The sequence below is a fragment of the Saccopteryx leptura genome, chromosome 5 (genome assembly GCF_036850995.1).
Source record: "Saccopteryx leptura isolate mSacLep1 chromosome 5, mSacLep1_pri_phased_curated, whole genome shotgun sequence".
In the NCBI taxonomy this organism is placed as follows: Eukaryota; Metazoa; Chordata; class Mammalia; order Chiroptera; family Emballonuridae; genus Saccopteryx; species Saccopteryx leptura.
The window spans coordinates 9,327,169-9,336,357 of record NC_089507.1 but is presented as its reverse complement, the minus strand read 5'-3'; the positions used below and the strand labels follow the sequence as shown (position 1 = coordinate 9,336,357).

The 9,189-nt window shown below is 46.8% G+C and overlaps 1 long non-coding RNA gene across 1 annotated transcript; it reads left to right on the top strand.

Moving 5' to 3' along the window:
* Positions 1 to 236: 236 nt before the first annotated feature.
* LOC136406215 (uncharacterized) lies at positions 237 to 2,477 on the top strand. The gene is made up of 3 exons (XR_010751642.1): positions 237 to 267; positions 509 to 669; positions 2,065 to 2,477. It is a non-coding gene; the product is annotated as an uncharacterized lncRNA (long non-coding RNA).
* The last annotated feature ends 6,712 nt before the right edge of the window (positions 2,478 to 9,189 follow it).

Genomic DNA, 9,189 nt, shown 5'->3' with positions numbered 1-9,189 from the left:
ATCTGAGGCTTAAATGGGATTCCTCATAAGAGTGCACCACCCCCTATCATGCAACAGTCAAGGGTGTGGGGAAAAGCTTAGTCTTAAAACTAAGCCTTAGGCTATAAATGACTTTGCCAGCTTACAGCCTGTCTCCCACACCCAAAGCGAGCAAACATATATGCCATATTTAAAAACTTATTTGACCAACAATGTCCTTTTCCTTATTCTGTGACTTAGTTGTGTTTTTATGTTCTAGGTTATGATTTTACAACTGTGTTAGGATAGGTAAGTGACTTAGGCTAGGGTGTGTTTCAACTTACACCAAAATGTGGGTTACATCATTGTCATGGGAACAGAATTGTGTCCTAACCCAAAAATCCCCTGTATTTCATAGATGATATACGTGTCAGTCTTGACTGTCAGACTGGGGGTGTTGCAATAGACCCTGATAACTTAGCTGCAAATCTCTATTTCCCTTCTCCCCAAATAAATAATGAGTGTGTATCTTTCCCTCGCTGCTGGTTAGCTAAAGTACAACCCAGGAACGGAGGGAAGGCGCTGGAGCCTCCGTGACTGGACTTCTCCGTCTGGTACCTCTGGTGTAAGGATTGGAGAAGAGTGGAACTTCCTTTGCTGAAGGAGAATATTCTATCTTCTGAGATGCTTGGTTCTTCAATGGCTATTCAGGTTTTTACTGTATCTTGAATAAAATTTGACAGTTTCTCTTAGAAAAAAATTAATATGCCAAAGTGAGATATTTTGGGGTAGCGAATTCCAGCCCCCTTTGGGCACAAAATGCAGAGAGATTCTGGACTTCGTTGACATTTCAGCTCTAGGACCCACAAGAGACCATGGTTCTAGTGGCAGGGCCAGCGACATAATTTGTGCAAATGCGGAAAGTTCAAACATCAGGGGGGAAAATTGCAGCTAAAGTTACTAAAATATAAAGCTTTTTTCCTCTAAAAGTATTTCATTGATAATAAAATGTGACAATGAATAATTACATAAAACTTGCAAATTGCAAGAATGTAATATTTTGATATAATAATTTTATAACTATTTTATCTAATACAATTCATAATTTTATGTAATATAGTAAATAATACTTAGTGTAATATCTAGTATTATAATAATAATTTTATAACTATTTTATGTAATATAATACATAATTTTATATAATATAGTAAATACTTAGTGTAATATTTAGGTTGATCACAAGATTTCTCTGCTTGCTCTTCTGTGAATTCATTTGTTAGGTCATCAAAATTCATACTTGTGGCAACTTCATTTTTAAGCGACAGAGTTGATGTTTGCCCTTCACTCTCCACAAATGCAAGATCGCAAATAATTTTTGATGATTTATGTTTTGAGAAGGGTTTTCTGCTGATATAACTCTTACCAGAACTGTGAAATACACTTTGTAGACTTTGACAGCACTGAAATAAATATGATAAATTACATTCTAATATAAATTATAGTCCATCTAGAACTGATGACTTGTAGAACAATTTTTCTAAAAAGACGTGACTCTTCAAACAAGTCAAGTCTAAATGTAGTTTTAAATGAAAAGTTATACAATAATGTCTCTATGTCACCTCTGATATCTTCTGTAACATGTGGAGATCATGCGACAAGCCAGAAGTGGCTTCATGATTTTTATATAATTCAAAATATTTCTTTAAACATTCTTTTCACTGTACCTTCAATTACAAGGGACACTTAATGTTAAAGCCATCTTCCTTGTTAATAATTGGTTCATCTAAAACTCCACATGAAAATATCATTTCTTTTCTGTCCACTATAGCAATCTTTAAATTTAGTTTTAGGGCTAAACCCAGGGAATATTTGCTTTGCAATTTTGCAGCAGTTTTCAAAACCAGAGATTCTAAACTCTTTGAACTGTTTAATAACTCCCCGACATGCTGTGTGGCAATGTCTATGTGTATGTATTGGTTTTGCAATAATTTACTGACAAAACTGAGTGCTGGCCATTTCTGGGGCAGATCTCAGGTCAGGGTTAATATTTATGGAGATGCCATAAACACAGGCATGGGGAAAAGAGCAACTGATGTCCCATTGCAGCTGTCATCACCCCATGTCCACTGCTGTTGTCGGAGCCACTAGAGTGTAGACCAGATGTCCTCGTGGGCGCGGTCCTCAGCCTGTGACTGATGGGTGAATAAATACATCAACCCCTCCTGTCTCAGGGGCAACAGCTTGACGTGTGCTCTAGGTTGCCTGCAGGATTAAGCTGCCTTTGCCTTCACCTGTTCACCCCAGACTGGCTTCCTGCCCTCCGGGTCTCACTTCCCAGTCCCTCACCAGTGTTTCCTGGGATCACCTCCTAAATCAACCCCCTGGACTTATTCTCTGTCTTGGGGTTTGCCTCTGAGGGAAGTCAGAACACCGTCTAAATTGCTAACTCAATCAACAGTTTAATCCGGCTGTTTGGTACAACAATTTGTAAGTAATAAACGCGATTCCTTGACTCTGAACTTCTCAAGGGAAAACAGCTCCACAAACACCTGGAGGAAACAAAGACCTCCTCCTCCTCCTCCTTCTCCCCGAGAAACTGCTTCTCTGGCGTGTTCATAGCTGTGGCCGCAGAGCTGAGGACAGTAGAAGAAAATGGAATGTTATTTACTTGTGTTGGGCATCAGTGAAGGAAGTGTCCATTATTGTCCCAGTGTAGCCACCAGCTTTGGTGAACTTTTAAGTCGTAGATCACACGCATTTTCTGTAAAGGGCCAGATAATAAACGATCTCAGTGTTCCTGAGATGCAGACTCTCCCTGTTGTAGACTGCAAGTGGCAAAAGCCTTTGTAAATTCGAGGTTTTGGCAAAAGGCTAAGTTCTCCTTCCTCCACCTCCATATTGGCTATGAAGCTGAGTATTTGCACCCACTTCACTTGCTTGCTTAAGTTGCTGGAAGCAATTCATATGCACTTCCTCTCACTCTTGGTTTGTTCAGATGTTGGTTGATTTCACTTATGCATGGTGGGGGGATTCCTGTTTATGCCTTGGGAGAGTTCCTTTTGCCTCAGATGTGTAACTTTGTATCAAGGACTTCCTTGATTTGCATATGGCTATATAATAAAGCAAACTGGGGCTATGGGGCACTGGGATATTGCCATCAGCATTGAAGAGGCCTCCCGATCCCAAACTTTTTTCTTAATGAGTCTGTTTTCTGAATTCCGCACCGTTCTCACTCAAGACCCAGAATTACGAACCGCACTGGTCCTCAGCGTGTCCCAACTCTTCCACCCTGCCCACCGTGGCTGGGAGCAGCCACAGCTACACGAGTGAGTATGGCTGAGTTTCAATAAAGCTTTATTGATAGATACTGACACTTGAATTCCCTATGTGTCTGCCTGGACGCCCCTCTCTTCACGTCCTGGCGCCCCATCAATACCTGCAGGAAGGGAGAGCTCCTGATATGACTGCTCCAAGCAAGGAATTCTCGGGCCACCTTCCTTCTGGGCAAGGTTCCCACATTCGGATGTGATGTCCTCTTGGGCCCCTCCACCTCCACCTGCACAGGCCCCTGGTGGGAAGCCGGACAAGCTAACTGTGAAGTGACGGTAGCTGATTTCCAGCTTGTGCGTGTGCTGATCCACAGCAGCCTTGTACGACGGCTCCCTCGGAGGCGGGGGCAGCCGCGGTGCCAAATTCAGCCTTGTGTCCTTCGCTGCAACACGTTAAACAGTCAGTACGTCTCCTAAGCAAGGTAACCAATAACTATATAAATTTGTTAAATAAACAAAATGCAAATATTTAAGACAAACTCAGTAGCTGAGAACATAAACTTTTTTTTTTTTTTTTTTTTTTAGAGAGAGAGAGAAACGTTGATTTGGTGTTCTACTTACTTATGTATTCATCGGTTGATGCTTGTGTGTACCCTGACCTGGATCCAACCTGCAATGTTGGCATATCGGGACAGTACTCTAAGCAACCAAGGGACCCAGCCAAGGCTGGGAACATCAACCTCCGTACATAACAGTCTCCCTGCCTGGAAATCCTTCCAACCCAGCCCTTCATGCCCCTACCTCTCCTCTGGCTACACAGCCCTTGTCTGTCTGGTCTCCACTTTTTGTTCCCTGGGCTAGGCTGCATTGGACTCCTCACGCTAATCCGAAAGCACCCCGTGCATCCGTCACCTCCTACGAACAGAAAACATTTACTGGTTTATTTATTAGTCAGTGATGGTCAGAAGTGGGTCTCTCCCTCCTTCCTCCTCCCCTCCCTCCCACATTCTGTTAACAACAGCCATTGGAAACAAAAACTTCCTTCCGATTATAATTCTGTGCACACCTCTGTGTCACGGAAACCAAACAAGTTTCGTGTGTCCTCCTGAGAGCTTTTAACCACGTGCTTGCTATTCCCAAATAGTAAACTCTTGCAAGCACCGTCTCAGAGGGATGTCACATTTCTGTGACAAAATCACACGCGTGCAGCTGGTACAAGTCGAGTGAACCCTCCCCTTCTGCACAGGATGGAAACACACACTCACACTGGCTGGCCAACACACCTTTTTCTCACATGAGACAGCTCAGTGAAGAGTGTGGGTAATTTCAACAGCTATCCTGTGACTTACTCGCTCAGCAGAGAGGCAATAAGTACCCACTGAGTGCCAGGCACGTCGCTGGGACTGTACAATTCAGGAGGTGAGGACACAGAGCTGGTGTGTCGCTGCTTCTGCTAAGATGAATGCCACCCTCACTGCCTGGACCGGGAAGAACTCTCAGGGGCCCCACAGTTGACCTTGGCCAAGTCATGACAGCTCTCTACTCGGGTGCTCTCTCCTCTGTAAACAGGGTAATGGTGGAACTGATCTCACGGAGCTGGGCGGGGCTCACAGGGCCCGTGTGAAAGCACATAGCCCAGAGCCAACCGCACAGTCATCTCTTGTCCTATAGTTAGAAAGCACGGTGTCCGTAGAGCATGTTCTGATAGTTATCAAACAACTCCTGCAGTCATAACAACACCTGGAAGTAACACCCACACAGGGCCGACTGCCCATGTGCCTGGCATGTTCAGGGTTTTTTATACCCATGAACTCGCTTCTTTCCATGCAAATTCAGTGTGGACTCCTCCACGTATCAAAAGTTCACCGGGCCATTGTTGATTGAGGTGGAGCACTATAACAGACACAACACAAAGGAATAAAGTCCCTGTCCTCAAAAGAGACACAAAGACTCATGCATCTGGAACTGAGACAACGTGGGGTTTCCCGGAGAAAGTGAGTAAAGGGATAAACAGGCCGATGCTGAGAACGGGGACCTGACGAAGGCCCCGGGCAGCTGGGGGTCTCGGGGGACCTGCTAGGAAGGAAGGTCTGGGGCAGACAGAACAATCCTGAATGCTAGATTTTATTTTGCACTGATGATTTTGACCTGGGGGTTGGGGGGAGCAGGAGACCAGTTAGGAGGCAGGTTGATGTTTGCAAACAGCGTTTTCTCTGTGTAAAAAGCCCAGAACCTGCAGCTTCGTGATTCTCCTCTCAATTGCACTGCAGATGTCAATCAAACACGGGCTCCGGTGTTTCCAAATATAAATATGTGTTCGAACAGACGTGGGAAAAAGCCTGCCTCTTCGCCTGTAGTATGCCAGAGGGTATTTATTTGTTCTGTGTGTTGTTTTAAGTTTTTCAAGGGAGCAGGTGTTAGTGCTTTTATATTCAAATAAAAGTATTTTATATATTCAAGTAAAAGTCATTATTTTATTCTTTAAAAAATAAAGGATTTTGTTGTTCGTGGAACTCAAAAGGACAGCGTCTAATTAAGTCAGAGGCCAGTGTGCTGTGAGTGACTCGGTTGACTGGTAACCAGGCAACCGGAGGGCAGTGGACACGGTGTTCTCGGCACCCGGCCTCAGAGCACCCTTGGCGGAGGCTTCGGTGGGGTCGGCCTCGGACAAACTGCGAATTGGAAATAAGTCGGGACCTCTCCGCTTCCTCTCTAGGTCCCGCGGTCTTATTCCACCTGTCACCCTCACTGCTTACCCACACGAGTGATGTACCACCCGTGTCGTACGTTCCATTGAAATAGCACAAACACGGAAAAGTACGCTCCGTGACGTTTTCCATCTTCTCTCGCATCGTCCCGGACCTCCTCCAATGAAACTTCCATCAAAAGAAAATTAAAGTGTCGCCCACCCGGGGCTTTCTTCCCTGAAGTTTATTCACATATCCCTTCTCTCATTGACACCACATGTCGAATGTGGCCTTTCTGCAGACATGGCTAGGCCAGGGGTGTCTTCAAAGAAGCCACAGTCCCAAATGCTGACCAGATAGTGCAGGTGGACCTCAGGGGGATTCGCAGATAGCTGGGGGGGGGGGGCAAGAGAGCGAAGGACAGCCAAGGAGGCGATGCCACCTGGCATTCGTGCCCTGGGCATGGGCACCCGGCGAGTCTTAGGGGGATTAACAGATTTGGTCCAGAAGAGCAGTGGAGCCAATCTAGGATCTAAAGAAAAAGTCGACAACAGAGAACAGTCATCTATTCAGCAGGTATTTATTGAGCATCTTTTATACACCAAGCACTGGGTCAGGGGCCGAGGGCACAACAATGAGCAGGGTTAGTCCCACCCCTGCTGCGGCTGCCTCGCTGCCCACCACATGTCTGGCTAGTTGCTAAGGCCCCTGATGAGGCCACTGGGTGTCTGCTCTGCTCTGATTGGTCAGGTCTCTGCCACACAGAGGGTCACCCTTTTTGCTGAAGGCATCTCCATCAACCCACAAATTTGTACCAGGGCTCCTCCTACGGGACATTTTTTACAATTGCATGTTGGATTCGATAAATGTCCCAAACTTGATTCGTTCAAAATTAATTATTTTTTTTGTTTTTAGATAATGAACTAATTTATATGAGGATACATTTATTTTTATTTCTTAAATATATAATACCAAATGAAACATAGTCATACTAAGAATTTCCTTTTATCTTTTCCAGTTCTCTCTCCCTTCCCTAGAAGGTCTTGGAGCAGGGGTGAGACGGTGGGCGTCATTTTCCGGTGAAAAGGGCCGGGTCCACCTCCTGTGAGTGGACTCCAAAACAACGCATGCCATATTCACGGGACGAGAACAGCAGCGCGTGGGAGAGGACTCTGAGTCACCAGCCACTCTGGAGTGTTGGCTCCAGCTATCCATGCTGGTGACGATGGCTCTGTCATCCCAACTGCCAGTCAACAGAGCAGCACGGTTGCAGGACGGTTGCCACGGTGAATTCTGGAGACCCTGCAGATTCGCTTCAGATGCATTCACTCACTGCTGGGTGGTCTCGGCCAGTTCTTCATCGGCTTCCCTGAGCCAGACTTTCTCCTCCTCTGAAATAAGCCCAACAGGACCTACCCACACCAGCTCCAATACAAGTGTGGTTGCTGTGGAAACGACCCCAGCTCCCCAAGGCTTAGACAGGATGGAGGCTTCTTTCCCCCTCGGTGACTGTGCAGGTGGCCCCGGCCCCATCCAGGGGGCGCGCAGCCAGGCCCAGCTGCGGGTGGCTCAGCACCACATCTTCCGGGTCCGTGCCCCGGCCAGTAGGAAAGGGTTCCTCCTTTCTGGGAATGAGTGTTCCTTCCTTTCAAGCGTCTAACCCCACCAAAGTTGTCTGCATCACGCAGCCAATGAAAAGGGAGGCTAGGAAGTACTCGGGATCCTTGGCAGCCATGAGCCCGGTTAAAATGAAAAAGTTCTGCTACTAAATTAAGGAAGGAGTTATCTGGAGCTGAGGAGCAGTCTCTGTCCGGTGGACTGGTTGTAAGGAAGGACGAACAAAACATTCTGCGTAACGCACGCGGATCAACTCTAAGCATGCAGGTGCTGTCCTGTGGGTGGGCAGCAGGATCCCACACTCATTCATGGAGCACCTACTACGTGCAACTGTGATGAGACACACAAAGAAGAAGTTGATGCGATCTCCAAGTCCAGAGAGGCAGAGGGGAGGTGTGGAGTGAGAGGACGTGGCTAGGAAGAGGAGAGCACTCCCCTCAAGCTGTGTACGCAGTGCTGGGAGCACAGAGAGGGGAGTTCTTCAACCCCCTGTAGGATCGGGGGAGCCCTGTCGAGGAGGGACCTTTGGAGTTGGGTGCTCAAGGACAAGTATGATTTTAGCAGACAGAAAGAAAGGGAAGGGAATCCTTCCTGCCAACACAAAAGGAAATAACAAAAAAGCACCATGTTTTCCCCATAAGACTGCCTCAAATTAGGATTAGATATGGGAACAAGCACCTGTGCAGACACAGGGAATACCCATGTTTTGTGCGGGACTCAGCCTCCCAATGACCAGTGCTTGTGGCTCTTCTCATGGCCGCGAGCTGTCCTTCAGCATAACCATCAGGGGCCACACAGCGAGGTTGTGGGTAAAGAGAAAACACACACAAGCCTGGGGTTCTGCATTTACCTGGGTCGGGGGTAGGGGCCTGTGGCTTGGGGAGTTCACATTTTGTGGGTGAATTTAAAACATAAGAATGGAAACAAGACAAAGTGTTGTGATAAACTGCTTAGTTGGTTATAATTTTTTAACTTTTTTAAAAAATTTATTCTTTTTAGAGAGGACAGAGAGAGAGAAAGGGGAAAGGAACAGGAAGCATCAGCTCCCATATGTGCCTTGACCAGGCAAGTCCAGGGTTTTGTTTGTTTTTTTTGTGTGTGTTTTTTTTTTTTGCATTTTTGCATTTTTCCGAAGCTGGAAACGGGGAGGCAGTCAGACAGACTCCCGCATGCGCCCGACCGGGATCCACCCGGCATGCCCACCAGGGGGAGATGCTCTGCCCTTCTGGGGCGTCACTCTGTTGCATTCAGAGCCACTCTAGCACCTGGGGCAGAGGCCACAGAGCCATCCCCAGCGCCCGGGCCATCTTTGCTCCAATGGAGCCTCGGCTGTAAGAGGCGAAGAGAGAGACAGAGAGGAAGGAGAGGTGGAGAGGTGGAGAAGCAGATGGGCGCTTCTCCTGTGTGACCTGGCCAGGAATCGAACCTGGGACTCCTACACGCCAGGCCGACGCTTTACCACTGAGCCAATCGGCCAGGGCTAAGTCCAGGGTTTTGAACTGGCGACCTCACTGTTCTGGGTCAACACTTTACCCACTGCACCACCACAGGTCAGGCTTAGTCAGTTATAATTAACGTATAGCAGGGTTCTCTAGTTCGCGAAGTAAAATGAAAGTAATTAGGAGTCAATTGAATAGACAAAGGCACTCATAGCAAGC